This window comes from Amblyomma maculatum, chromosome 2, assembly GCF_055883805.1.
Source record: "Amblyomma maculatum isolate TAMU_Amacu chromosome 2, ASM5588380v1, whole genome shotgun sequence".
NCBI classification, from domain to species: domain Eukaryota; kingdom Metazoa; phylum Arthropoda; class Arachnida; order Ixodida; family Ixodidae; genus Amblyomma; species Amblyomma maculatum.
In genome coordinates this window covers 129,710,119-129,724,510 of record NC_139345.1, presented here as the reverse complement: position 1 = coordinate 129,724,510, position 14,392 = coordinate 129,710,119, and the positions used below count along the sequence as shown (strand labels likewise).

The 14,392-nt window shown below is 44.1% G+C and overlaps 2 pseudogenes; both read right to left on the bottom strand.

Moving 5' to 3' along the window:
- Positions 1–1,066: 1,066 nt before the first annotated feature.
- Positions 1,067–4,404, bottom strand: LOC146199860 (alpha-(1,3)-fucosyltransferase C-like; annotated as a pseudogene).
- Positions 4,405–4,463: 59 nt separating this feature from the next.
- LOC146199859 (uncharacterized) lies at positions 4,464–12,522 on the bottom strand (annotated as a pseudogene).
- Positions 12,523–14,392: the final 1,870 nt, after the last annotated feature.

The following is a 14,392-nucleotide window of genomic DNA, read 5'->3' as shown; positions in this document are numbered from 1 at the left end:
TCCGGCAAGCTAGGGAGGGCACTTGCTAGTTACAGGAAAACTTTCACCGGGCCACCGATGACGCATAGGGGTCACTGGCTCTTAGCTAATTTTGCATCATTCCAGCACACAGATATCTCCATTTCTAGTATGAGACTACGGGGGAGACAGTAAAAACAGCTAGAGATGATTTAGGCCGCATGTTCGCTGGCGCGAACTTTTTATCGGAAACATGGAACTGGAACAGATCTGGGGGGGGGGGGGGGGAGGTGATAGCAAAGTTGCAGGTTCACTTATGTGTAACTGTGTACAATTGTGTACCAAATGTGTACGACGCTCTCGATACAACACACTAAAGTGCTTGCTACGTAGTACAGCCAGTACCCAACGCGAATCAATGTACTCATGAGAGTTCACCATCAACAGGTTCATGGCAAGGCTGTAACGCGCGATATTTTCTATAGACAAATGTGCTCACAGCGTCGTCATTAGCCAACAGAGCAATAGTATAGAAGTGTATAAACGCTCCCGAATGCTGTCTGTCCTTAGAGAAGTTTGTAGTGTGCATGTGTTTGCGCTTTCTGCTTTTCTCGGTGAAGTCGATGCATCCTTTATTAGAATATGCTTCGCATCGCTTCACTAAAGTAAAAACAAGATTCAGTAAAATATCTATCATTCAATTCTGAGCAAGAGTGTCACGTATTACTTTATACCTCAGCACAGGTCCACAGTTCTTTGACGCAGTCAGGGGCGTGCGTGCACAGTTGCCAGATATATTTGAACACCGCGCTGCCTGCATTCGTGCACCAAGGGCATTCGAGCCGAGTAGTGACTAATTGCACACGGGGTTTCGCCGAACCACCTTGCTCAGTCGCGTTTGGACATGTTTCAACGGCACAAAAAAAACAGCGCCACCTATGACGTGGAACCCCGCGGTCTAGCCACGATTAGGCGACAGCGGCCAAACAGCGAAGACAGTTCGTCGTTTTGCATATTGAAGAGACTGCTGGTGGTCCTTGTTGCGTTGCCGTTAATGTATACCAATGGTGCAGATACAGCAGAAGTGCGCTGTTGAAATGACAGTTGATCACTCGTAGAATGTATTAGTATTGCTGTTAAAGGCCCGGCAATGTGACGAAGCGTTCCACCAGTGTAGTAGATCCGGAACCACTGACTTCTCATTGAAGGAATTGCTGTGCAGCTTGCGGCAGAGTGCGCAGAAGGTGTAGTAAGTCCAATACCACACATTATACTTGCCTTTCCACTCGAAGTACTTGCTGTATAGGCTGAAGTTAGCGGCCACTTTTTGAAGGTATAGCGCCAGGTCTTTAGATGAGTTGAAGCTCAGGGCGTCGATAAACGACCCTGGTGGCGCTATGCGGCTATAGTTGGCTCCACCAAATACCACGGGGACGATGTCATAAAGGAGCACCTTAAAGAGCTTTTCCGTGACGTAATCCTTGCAGATAATGTTCTCGAAGAACAAGTAGAAGTGGTAGTTCGCAGAAAACGAACGGTAGCATTCTGCTTCCTTGCTGCGAGGGCACTTCATTTCGCCGCATTTGCCGTACACGTCGACAGCCATGTGCTTCCTCAGCTCGCGAACGTAGTCCTCTCTCTTGCCGGTTGTATTGCAGTGGCTGGCAGCCCAGACGGCAATCTTGGTCTTGTTTCTCCAGATACGCTTCAGGGAGCCATTGGGGTACATCTCGCGGCCAGGTTTCTGGACGGTCACGTTTGCCTTAGACGTCTAGGATATCGGAATCCAGCCTGCATTATGGGTTCACCAAGAGGAATGGTGAAAGAGAGAAAGAGAAATGGGTTTCTTTCTGCCTTTGTTATCTAATGACTTTACATCGGTATGAGTAGTAATGGCTAGATCCACATTTTACGCATGTCTCGAGTACAAAAAGTACATTTATCACACGGTCTAGGAGGTAGCACGCCGTTTTCCAGCCCTTTACAAAGCCCTACCAGCGTGCTTTCGACTGGAGAAATGAATGGCTCATGGGCTTCGGCGAAAGAAGTGACTGGGGGCCTTCTAGTTGGTGTAACCTGCTCACGGCCAGCGTCTGCCAAGCAACTAGAAACTTTGGCGCTGATCTGGCGATGGCATTTTCAGTGCCGCATGGGGTCCTTAGCCACTGAGGATCAAAAGTAAGGTGAAAGCGCATCTCAAGTGGTCGAGAAAACCGTGATGTCACACGCAGTATAGGAGCAAATGGATGGCTGTACGACATAAAACCTTAGCATTCTTATGAAACGAAGCCCTAGCTAGTTTGTACTTTTGTCACCGACCCATTCTTTCCGTCAGGGTTAAAAATAGAGCTGTGTATTGTACCTTGCTTGCTGACATGCAAACTCTCCTCCTGAGTAGCAGGCATAACTTCGGAGCAGACATACAGCTTATTTTGGGAATTATCAGCTATAGCTCTTTTGCTTCTATGTTAGTTCTTTTTCACTTGAATACGTTGCGTAGAGCGAAAGTGCTTTGCCACCTGAACCCGAGTTATCGGCCTGTGCATCTATAACAATGACTTGATTGTTGCTACACTATGTCCGCCTAGAAATTGTCGAAAGATCCACAGTGCGGCGGTTATGTTAGGGTAGGACTTTGAGAGTGAAGGAACAAGACAGTGAATATTTATATAGCAGTAATCTGAGGTCACGCGATCTGATATCAGTGTGAGTCTGGGCGGAAATAACGCAGGCTTTTAATATTTTATGGAAATGGTCATAACATAATTGTCGCACATATATAGATTTGCTTGGCACGAACGTCACAGAGTCGTATCGGCGTCCACGTGAGGCGCGCTATTTCCTGCAGGCGCGGTAAGTAATGGATGTGGAACCTTTGCTCTGGGATCCCTTTCGTTCATTCCTTCAGCAGCAGAGCAGCAAAATGCAACATTAGAAGTTTATCAAGCGTGAAAAGCATGATCGTGAAGACCGCAACGAAGTTTATGGTGACCCGGGGCACACTCTGCGAAAGCGTGCGGCGCCACCTCGCAACTACTTCTGCAGGCGGCGTTATGACCAAGTTATTTTCCATCCGATAATATAATAAGAAGAAGCGGTATCGCTCTAAGCGTACCATGTCTTTCACCCTCTGACAATTTTGAAACTTGAGGGACGAAGACAATGCAAATATTTGTTTTGAATGCAGAACAAGCAAAACTTTGTACATTTTGTCTTAAAAATAATGATGTCAGGGTTGAGAACAGGGGCCTGGGAAAAAGGAGTGCATTCCGATGGCAGAGAAAGCGAAGACTTCTACTAATTCATCAAAAAAGGCTGAGCACGTAGATGCGTATGCAAAGGTAGATCACATCCCTACAGGGCCCCATACAGAGATAGAGAGCCCCACGGGCCCCAATTGCTTGAATTTCCTCCGCAAAGTGCTGCCTGGTTAGGTGGCAGTTCCAGCCCACTTGCATTTTACAGACCAAAGCTTCTCCTTACCAACAAACATGTATACGCTAAAATAAATAGAGCAGAACACAACGCCAGCATGTGCCTATTTTAAAGCAGTTTGGCGGCATTTGAATCAATTTTAAAATGGCGTAGAATACTCCTCCGCATGTACGTACTGGTGCTCATTTTGCTCTTCCCATTGGATGTTGCTCTTTAGTAATGAAATAAAAAAAAAAAAGGAATTAAGTTCGTGATCAATTTACCTTACCGCGTGGGACGTGCCCTGTCACCATAACTAGAATGCTAAAATGAGAGAGGACAAATTAACAAGATGTTAGCGTAAAATGGAGGCTATGTTCTCGTCCTAATGTTGGTCCTAATAGAACGACAGGAAGATGGGTGGCTTACGCGGTATGAAAGCTTGATCAACAAGGGTAGAGAGGGGGGGGGGGGGGTCAGTTCGCAGGTCCAGCCAACCTTTCGACAAGTGGACAAGCCCAGGCGAAGACAATTCACTTGTCGAAGCGTTGGCTCGACTACGTACTGAGGCTTCCTCCCCTCTACCCTTGTTCAGTGCTCCTTCATATAATGTTGCCCTGAAGCACAAAGGAACTCACCGGTAGGTAAATGTCCAGTTGAAGATTCCCGTGAGGCCCCTGAACTTTTCCACAGTGGCCATGTTGGGAGGCTCGAGGGACCAGAAGACCCATTTCTGGAACGGACTTCTTTGCTTTGGCATAAGGCTCGGGACCAGGTCAGGGCCGTAGAAGACAACGGCGTCGCTGATATTTAATGTACGACGGTCGTTGCTCAAATAGTAGCGATCAGGGCAACCACTGTTCTGCAGTTCAGGATCCCCCTTTTGTAAATCCGAATGCCAAGCGCCAAAAATTTTAGTCCAGAAGAGGATCCTTGGCAGATCGGGCTTCGAGCGGTGATGGAACGACCTCCAAGGCCATTGTTTTATTAAAGTGCCTGCGAGAGGAACGAAATAAAGTGTCATACTTTTAGCCGAAGTCAACAAACTAGGCTAATAATTTCGGGCAACTGAAGCTTCGCTCAGGGCAAGTTTATTTGGAATCAGTTACTCTGCATTTGAAATTCAGTTCGGTGCTCTTCAAGCCTTCTGAATGCCCGTGGTTCTTCTCCATCCAATACGTATGATCACTCTATAAAAGAAAGACGTAGGTGGGTCATACGCTTTACATACACAAGACAATGCCTTTGGTAAACGTGACCTTCTGTACTGATGAAAATTCGGCTCGATTTTCACCAGAGTGAATACGAACAAAATATTATTCTTTTCTTTGAGAGAGAAAGAGAGAGAGAACTCATACACTTAAAGGGTTCGTAAATATTGTTTCTTCTATAGGTGTCCAACATATTTTAAAAATAAATACTTCAAATGACCCAAACATTCACTAAGAGAACAGTACACATTAAATACCTTTCGCCATTTATGTCGCGGTCTATCACTTTCAGGTAATTTCTCTTCTTGACCGCTTAATCGCGGAATTGTTCACTCAAGGTTATCTCTAAGCTCTGCGTGTTGAAATCATACATATGAAGTAATATATGATGATTTTAAATAATATTTCGATTCCAGGAAAAATTAACGCTGTTAGATTGGTGTTCGGCTAAGCAGCACTATACAGGGAACTGACAACTTCATTATTATCTAATTCCTGCAAGCAGCATTTTTCGTTATCTTACCGAGTTCCTTATCTGATTACGCATTGTTTCTTTGTTACTGAGTTTTTTCTCGGTAGTGTTTTGCATGAGAATTTTTCTCTTGGGTACTATATTGATTCAGGCATTTTCTCAGCGTCCGCGTCTGTGTAAGCGTGACGGAAATGCGGAATTATTGAGAAATGCAAAACAAAAGACAAATCGATGACGACGGAATGAACTCGTCCGACTCTCGATATTATGATGGCCATCGCTGCATTCTGACGCGAGGCAATGAACTTTTATAGCGCAGCTTAAACGAGCGCTCACGATTACGAGCATTATAGGAGTTTCAGCGCGTTCTTGTCTCACGTGACAAAAACGCGCTAAGGCACGTGTGCCGACTGCCATGAACAGAAACAGAGTTGCGGCCGTGTGCTGTCCAATGTCTGTGCATGTTGTAAAGAACCCCAGGTGGTCGAAATTTCCGCAATCCTCCAACACGGCCTCTCTCATATCCAGAGTCACTTTGCAAAGTTGAATCCTACAAAAGAAACCGAACAAAAAACAACAACAAAGAAAAAGAACAACATTTCAATGCGATAATTTTGGAGTTAATGCGAGTGATCGAAGTCGATCGCTGCAATAATAAAAAAAAAGCTCAGATCTTTTTGTATGCTTACGTGCGCAAAGGTCGCCGTGCAAATTTCAGCCCTATAATTATAGTTCAGGATAATTCTTTCCCTACACATCGCACTTCTTCAGTGATTAGGTGCTCGACTATATTGAGTGGATTCGTACACCACTGCTGCCGGGCGCATTTGTTGAAGTAGAAACGCAAAAGGCGCCCGTGCGCTGCGCGAACAATTAATTAGTAAAGTTCTAAAAGCGGTCGAAATTAACTCCAAGCTCTCCACTATGGTGTGTGTCATTGCCAGAGTGGCGTCGGGTTGTTAAAGCCATACCCATTTCCCGCTTCAGTGGAGGCAGCGTCGTTGGTATCTGTTTCTTCGTTGTTTCTGAAAGGCAAGAGAAGGAGTAAAATTTTTAGAAGTACCTTGCACCCCTTCAGAGTTAATAAATATTTGTACCCTTAAAGACGTTTCTTGTAGGCACAAGTAGCAGCCTTGCACCCTTTAGAAATGCTTTTCACGTGGTTAGCTGCTACATTAAAACGGTCATGTGTTACAGTAGGAGTATTTCACTCAATTGGCTGTTCTATTTTACATGTGTCATCCGTGGTCATCAATTCTACCGTTCTGACACTGTTAGATGAATGATACAGTAAACAGGAAAAACAATCTGCAGGAAAGTATGCTCATTACGTTTGTGGAATCCATTTCTGTTATGGAATAGAGACACCTTTTTCGCTGTGATGCATATTTGTCTTCGTCCGTGATGTAAATTGTGCTTTTTCAGTATATTTCGAAAATATGCACCTGCTGCATATTGCGGGAAATTGGGTAGTTGCTGCAACCAAAGCCGGATTACCGGTGATGAGGGTCCGGTTCAAAAGATTAAGATGGCCCTTATAACCCCTTTTACGCTATCCCGCTCTCTGTTGTCACGTTTCGGACTTGATGCGTTTTAGAATTTTCTACACAGAACACACACCATATTTATTTGTCTGGGGACTTTTTATGAACATCGCCTGAGCCTTCTTGCGCAGAGCACACGGACAGACTGGCATCTAGAGTGAGCTAGTCTAGAAAATAACAGGACACCACAACATCCTCTTTCAAAATCAGAACGCGCCACATCCGAAAAAGATATTTCTCGCGTGGATATTTCCTTGGCTAAATCCACAGCGTGCGAGGACAGACGAAGTAGAGGTGAGTCTTGTTCATAAACTGGCTTGCAAAATCTTGCCGTATATACGCGATTAATCACCGGAAAGTTCTCTGAAATATTGCAGCAAGACAAACTGTAGCTCGGCTAAGAGAGTGTTTCTACAGAAACTGCGACATTATGTTCTGTATGTTGACCTAAAGTACAGCAAATAGGCTTTAATACTTCAAACGTTGTCATGATGCTGAGAGGTAAAGCTTTTCGAAAAGGGGGCACATGTAGAAAATTACATCTTTACTGAAATGCCACAAAATTAAAGTTTTAATTACGACGCCCAATTACTCAATAATATATATTTACAATTTTACGGATTGTCCAAATTAACAAAGACCGTATATTTCTTTTTTTTTGCACATATTTTCCACTTTTAAAACAGAATCAAGCACTTTTTCGTGTATTGCACTCATTTTCAGCGACACCTTTTACAATCTAGCGTATACAGCTCGTTCTACCGAGAAGCCGCCACCGCCGTAGACAGCACTCGGAAAAAACATGAGGTTGACACTTAAGCTCCGCCTTTAAGTGCATTCATCATCATCATCATCATCATCTGCCTGATTATACCCTTTGCAGGGCGAAGGCCTCTCCCATATTTCTCCACTTAACCCGGTTCTGTGCTTTAAGTGCATTATGAGAGCATTAATACGGCAAGCTCTTATTTGCTGGCTACACATGCGGATCTTCGTTCGCGTACATGTCCTTTTCATTCGAATAGGGTGAACACTTCGGCCACATTATTGCGTCTGCAAGGCGAAGCTTAAGCGTCCTTCTAAATTTTTCTATAAATATTGCACGTTTACATATATTTCGCAGGAAGCTAACTTCAACATGAAGTGCGTATTTTTAAAAATCTATTTTTTTTTTCACTACCCGTATAAGAAAGTGAAGAAAAGCATTTGCGTTTATATAAGCGCTCTCGAGCACTTTGCAGGGAGAGCTTCTTGATGAGATCTGCATTATTAACCCGCCTGAGAATCTCTGCCTCCTCACTGAGCGGCGGCAAACTGCTGAGATGCCTGTCAGCTATCAGCCTTCATAACTTCCAACGAATAATTTATTGCTTTTGTTACAGTTTTCACTACTTATATTTGAAACAATAAAATACACAACTGTCCTCAACAGCAGCAATGACTGATGTCATTTGGTTTACCAGCTGGTACGAGTTGACTCCCAAATAAAAAACAGCTAAACCCTATTCATTTAACTCGATCACTAACTAGGACCAGCTAATTTCCAGCGAGTAGGCATCTGGAACCATTTAATTATAGTTGAGTAGTAGTTGGGACCAGCTGAAATGAAATAAATCAAGAGAAAACTAGATAAAACCTTTTGAATTTTTACCCATTTGGTCAAGCACAAAATTTTGTACTTTGAATGGTGAGCTTTGAGGTTGACTTTGGGATTAAGCGTAAGAAGCAATGAAGAGCTTTTGAAACATTCGACATTAAGATATATAACCTCTACTTTTGATCATGGACAAAAAGGAAAATATGATTCGATAATTATTTAGACCAAACCTCGAACTCTGCCGATTTTTTCCAACTCTCGGGGGGCTCCTGGGAATAGAGGGGCCGGGTCATTTTAACCCTTTGAATCCTGGAGGATCCGGCCCTGGCTGCAACGCGGCTTCTGCGCCAGTAGTGTCGGTTTTGCGAGACGCGAAATTATAACAGGTGGCGTCTCTTTGCTTCGGCTCATCGTGCGTCCATTCTAACGCGCAACTAGATTTTGTATTAGTTGGCCAGCGAGAAGAATCGATATACAATGCGTTGCGCTTCGCAATTGCGAACATGACCGCATCTTATACATTTCAAAAGCTGATCTATTAAATGAATTTGTGAGATGTGGTATATATTTACGCTTTCTGTTGACGCATATGTTTCGTGTCCAATAATCGATGCAGACACAAGCAAGAATCTAAAATGGCGTAGCGAATATACAAAACGCAGTCCAAAAATCAAGTCAAGCTTAAATTAGAATGAGAACAGATACTAGAATGAGATTCTTCTGCCTAGGCGCAAATGTGAATTGTGATTATGTGATTACATTGCCTGCGACAATAAGCTTGCAAGCTCACTCAGCTGCTTTGCGCTCTTCATCTTTAGATCGAGCCTCTGCTCAGGTATCGCCATCACATCTAATTACGCCTAGCCTCATTCAAGGGCGCTGAGCAAGGACTGAATCCCCACTTCTGGCATCCCGGGTGGGGCGCCGGGTTTCACAAAGCCGGCTTTCATCCCCTGTTTTCACTTTCCGTCTACCGCTACATAATTTTGCTTATCATCCTGTTACTCTCTCGCCCTTACATGGCACTGCGCTGCCTTTCGTTTTGCCTACTCTACGCTTCTATCTTTGACAGCGCTATGTACTGATGCTATTAATGTTCTTGGGCAAAGAGCGTGTACTTGTAGGACAGTAGATATTTAATTTGCTCGAGAATGTGTATATCTCTATTAACAGACTAGTGTTAATATCGCAACAGCTGCCTTTGCAGCGACTATCGGTGTTGTGTCGGGGAAACTAGGACTAGCCGTGAGAGTCATCAAGTCACGCTAATCATGACGCCCCACTATACGTGACATCACATAGTCAAATTCCCAGGGTCGTCAGGTGAGCAACCAAAATAAAAAGTGAACAAATATATCTATATATCTTGATGATAAAGTCAGAACATGGCTGAAACGCATTTGCGAAGTGTAAGAATGTAAAATGTGGCGCTGAAAAAGCAAAAACTAGGTAAATAAAAGGCAATAAAAACTGTGGACATTGGCTCGGGAGTCACACACGCTGACCTTTGGACATGAATTAACCTTCCTCCAGCTTGGCTGAAGTGAGGTCTTGTGTACCTTGTGATGAACACTAAACAAATAGAAAGCAGCGCTGATTTCTAAAAACAAATATCCAAACATGACTCCAGGCCGCTATATAAGAGATCCCGACAATGCTTCCGCTCAAATGTTTTATGGCCGACCTAAAGTGTTCCAAGAATTCATTTTTGATTGGGTAGTGTACCCAGAAAACGTAATGCACGGGCCCAATCAGGAGTGGACTTGATCCTATGTAGACTCGGACATTGGTAACCCATTTTTAATATTGGGCCAGTGTTTTGTGCTGCCTAGGAAAGGCCCTCCACATAATCTGGCGCTGGCGCTGTCTGCATTGCGTGCGAACAATTACGGTAAGGTTCTGACAGCCGGTAGGTGACATAGAAAGGCAGTGCCTACCCGTCGGTTTGTGTGACGTCCAGATCAGGAAAAATAACCATCGGCCGGGATATTGGAAATGTGTTCGCGATGTGCAGCCCTATAAAGAGCCAACCAACTGCCAACATCCTTCTATATTGGGCCAAAAGTTTGTGTTACATGGTAACCGCATTGCATTGCCTAGTTTGCAGGAGCTGCATGCTCAGGCCAATGCACACTGCTGTACGCTAATTTGCATGTTCGAGATAACAGTCCAAATTAAGAATTTAGGGATTAAGGGGGCATGGTAGGATAAATGGGTTGTCGTGGTTTCAGCTTCATAGCTCATCAGCTGTTACATATTTTATCATGAAATTTTGGTTGTTGAATAAGCATGCCTTTGGCCTTATTTTGTGTAATTTTGTTACAGCAGGCTTTAAGTTTTTATTTCAGAAGCAGTTTTTAGGCTGGTGTGTACAATTAGATGTACACACCTTTTCTCAGAAACAAAACAGTTTGACCGCAGTGAAACTTAGCAAACTGAAAGGAACCCGCCGGGGTGGCGCAGTGGTTACGGCGCTCGACTACTGTTCCCAAGGACGCGGGATCGAATCCCGGCCTCGGCGGCAGCTTTTCGATGGAGGCGAAAAGCAAGGCGCCTGTGTGCTGTGCGATGTCAGTGTGCGTTAAAGAACCCCAGGTGGTCGAAATTTCCGGAGTCCTCCACTACGGCGTCTCTCATAGCCTGAGTTGCTTTGGGAAGTTAAACCCCACAAACCAAACCAAACCCAATTCAAAAAGGATAGGGGCTTTAAACAAAACCTAATAAAAATGGGTTTCTATGTGCACCTAAAATAAGTATATTACCATCCCCTGCCATCAACTATGGGAGAGCGTTCGAATAAAATGTTTTCCGAATAATAACTCCAATGATGTTAGAAGTTTTATGTTCAGATTATTTGCAAAGCATTTTAGAAGTTGAGAAACGTTTAGCGTAGTCGGCCTGACAGGTTTCGAGAAAAGGTACATAGAAGTTCAAAAAATTTCAAAAAAGTGATTTTGAAAAAAAACAACAAATTTTTATGTTTACCACAGAACACAAGATATCAAAATGCAGTGGAAGAATAAGCGCACTTTCTGGCCCTTTAATATAATCCCTGAAGCCTTTTTTTATGTTTCTTTTTTTTTTCTACGATGTTCCTTGCTTTCCAGTGAACATCGGAACTCTTCCCTTGCAACGCGCTCTTTGTGAATCCGGTTCAGACAGACTGCACGGAATACACCTCGCGTGATGTCAAGTGTTTGCAAGACGTCAATTTGTGCACGATTCCGTCATTATAGGACGCTACAGCATCACATGTGGCCAGTTTTAATGCGTCATTCTTAACAAACGTTATTTTCGGACAGCGGTACCAGATACTTCTTTTAGGTGCACATAGAAACCCATTTTTATTAGGTTTTGTTTAAAGCCCCTATCCTTTTTGAATTAGGTTTGGTTTGGTTTGTGGGGTTTAACGTCCCAAAGCAACTCAGACTATGAGAGACGTCGTAGTGGAGGACTCCGGAAATTTCGACCACCTGGGGCTCTTTAACGTACACTTACATCGCACAGCACACGGGCGCCTTGATTTTCGCCTCCATCGAAAAGCTGCCGAATCAAGATTTCCTTGTTGTTCTGTATCCTGCCGCGCAAACACTTGCTTAGAAAGCCTGGCGATGACATAGCTTGGAACACTGGCTTGACGTCTTTCAGAACAGCGGTTGGCAAGCTGCTTTTATGCAATGTCCCTCAGGGTATCCTTCACTGAGGGCCCGGTTGTATCCACACCATAACGACGCTTCTTTGGGGCACAGTCAATGATTTGGCTTTCCATTAGTAGTAAACGTATGAAAATAAATTGGCCACACCGCCTTTCGCATATTCTCCAAGCTTCCGGTTTCCTCACGTATGGCCCTGTCATGATAAAATTGCAGGGACTCAATGTCCTTTTCTGTGAGACGACCTCTTCCAAACAGTGGTAGTCCATCTGACAGCTTCTTACCTCTCAGGGTAGTCTTGAGGTTTTTAAGCCTGGTTCCCATACGCTTTTGCACATGGCCAACGTACTCGTGCGTTTCGATTCTTTGACAGCAAAGCATACCTTGCTGTCTCTGTCACCAATATATTTGGTGTACATAACGCCAACAGCACCCGCAGCCTCCATACCTCCAGGTGATCCAAATGAGTTGCTCTGCACTCTTCGTGGCTGATGTCAGAGTGGAGATTCCGTAATAACAGATGGCAGAACTTAGTCTTCCCTTCCAAAAATAGCACCTTGCCATTGCCCACTGATATAAGTGTGACGACGCCATGCAGGGATGAATGCCCTCTCTTCCTCCAAGTTTCATCCACAGTAACGGCTATTTTCTGCGGTTCATTACTCTCAGGCATGTCAGCCTTCACCTCGTCAACAGCTCAGGTGATGCTTTACGAAGCAACAGCCTCTGTTGCATGAAGTAAGTTTCAAGTGTATGACGTAAATTTCCTAGGCGGCGGAGGCATGTTCAAGCAGCGCATATCACACGGCCAGCCAGCAGCCCTTTCCGACATGTTCGCAGCCCGTAAACAAACCGTTCGCTTACTCCAAACATACAATTTGGGCTCGATTAGTTATTTGGAACGAGCTTGTCTCGCAACATACAACAAAACATACATTCATGGTGCACGCGAGTTCAATGGTACAATCAATGTGTTCTGTTAGGCTCAGCTCACATTTCCTGCATTTCTTGCACAATGTAGACGCCCGAAGAAAGTCCCGAAGGATTTAAATATCAGTCAAGCAAATCCTGAAGAGGTAGCTTCTTTCTCGTTGAAAGTGTCACATGGCGCACTTTCGCCTATATTCGAGACACTAGCACTTCGACGAGCGTTCGCTTCATTTCTCGTGAAGTAATTCCCGCTGAATTATTTCTTTTTCTCGTCCACATTGAAGCTGAGTCTTGCCATAATCAAGCACAATACGCGGCCAAACCAAGGTAGATGTAGTGGCTAAAATGCCAAAAAACGTTCATAAAGCACATGCGCAGATCTCACAAAAAAAAAAAAAAAACCAATGACTTCGCTTCAACGCGCTACAAGATCGCATTAGAAGGAAAGATTGCAATAACAAATCGTGAAAATGGGAGAGCGTAGATAAATTTGCCGAGTTAGCAATATACCTTGCAAAAATGTGCATACATACTAAAGAAATGATGCAAAAACACCATGTACACAAAGCCTCGAGTCTGCCATTTTTAAATACCAGGAAGAGCGGTTTTCGGCGCCGTTTTTAAATGGCTTCTAGCGTTCCTGCGGCCTTGCCACTGTATGCTTTTGCTTGGCACAGTGCGTAATATTTTTTAGTAATGAAATAAAAAAATCGGTTTTCTTTTTTTGTTGATCTACACTACTGTTCTAAAGCGGGTTAGTGGTTATGCGGATAGCAGCGCGCATGTATGCGAACAAGTATCCGCAGCCGGGAGCAGCTGACGTGGTCGCGTGCCACACGACGTTAAAGTGTAATCGTCAGTGAAATGCATTTTTTATTGCGTAAAATCATTTGCTCTGTAAAGTTAAGCAATTTCAGACATGCACTGATCATTCATTCACATTAGGAATCCTTTTTTGTTTTCGCTCCAGGCATTCACGCATGCCGTCAAGTATGAAATCAGTCCTCTCAGAGAGCTAGAGGGAGCACTGTCGTGTTTTCACTGACACGAAACCCTTACGATCTCGCGAAAAGTGTAAGGGCGGTGCAGATCCGTAGAAGCGCATAAAGGAGGCCGTAAAATATGCCTCTCCCGCACATGTGAACAATGTTACACTGGCGACATTTTTCTCGGTTGAACTAAGGACGCGGAAGCCAGGGAAGCTCACTGATAAAACCTTTTTGAAATGAAAAGCAGAGGCAGCCAGCGCCTTAACGAAACATCATTTTTGTTTTCTGCGCAGCGTATAAAACTTATTTAGCCAGCCCTGTCCTGTCGTCCTTGAGCCAGGGCTGACACCTGATGTGACTTCTGTAAAACTTTTAAAGTGGCGCTTTGTTCTGCCATCTCCTTTCGAGCTTCATCCTTTTATTTTTCCCCAGTGAAAACAATACTGCACACTAGCAAGCTCAACAGCAAGTTACCTGAATCTGGGTGGCTCAGATCGAGGCGGCAGTGCAATAGCTCTTAATTATTCATAGATAAGCAAAATTGCAGTCAACTCGGATTTTGTTGCATTAGGACTACGTTCCGTGCCGCTATAGACGACACCTAACTTAATACGAGATCAGGCA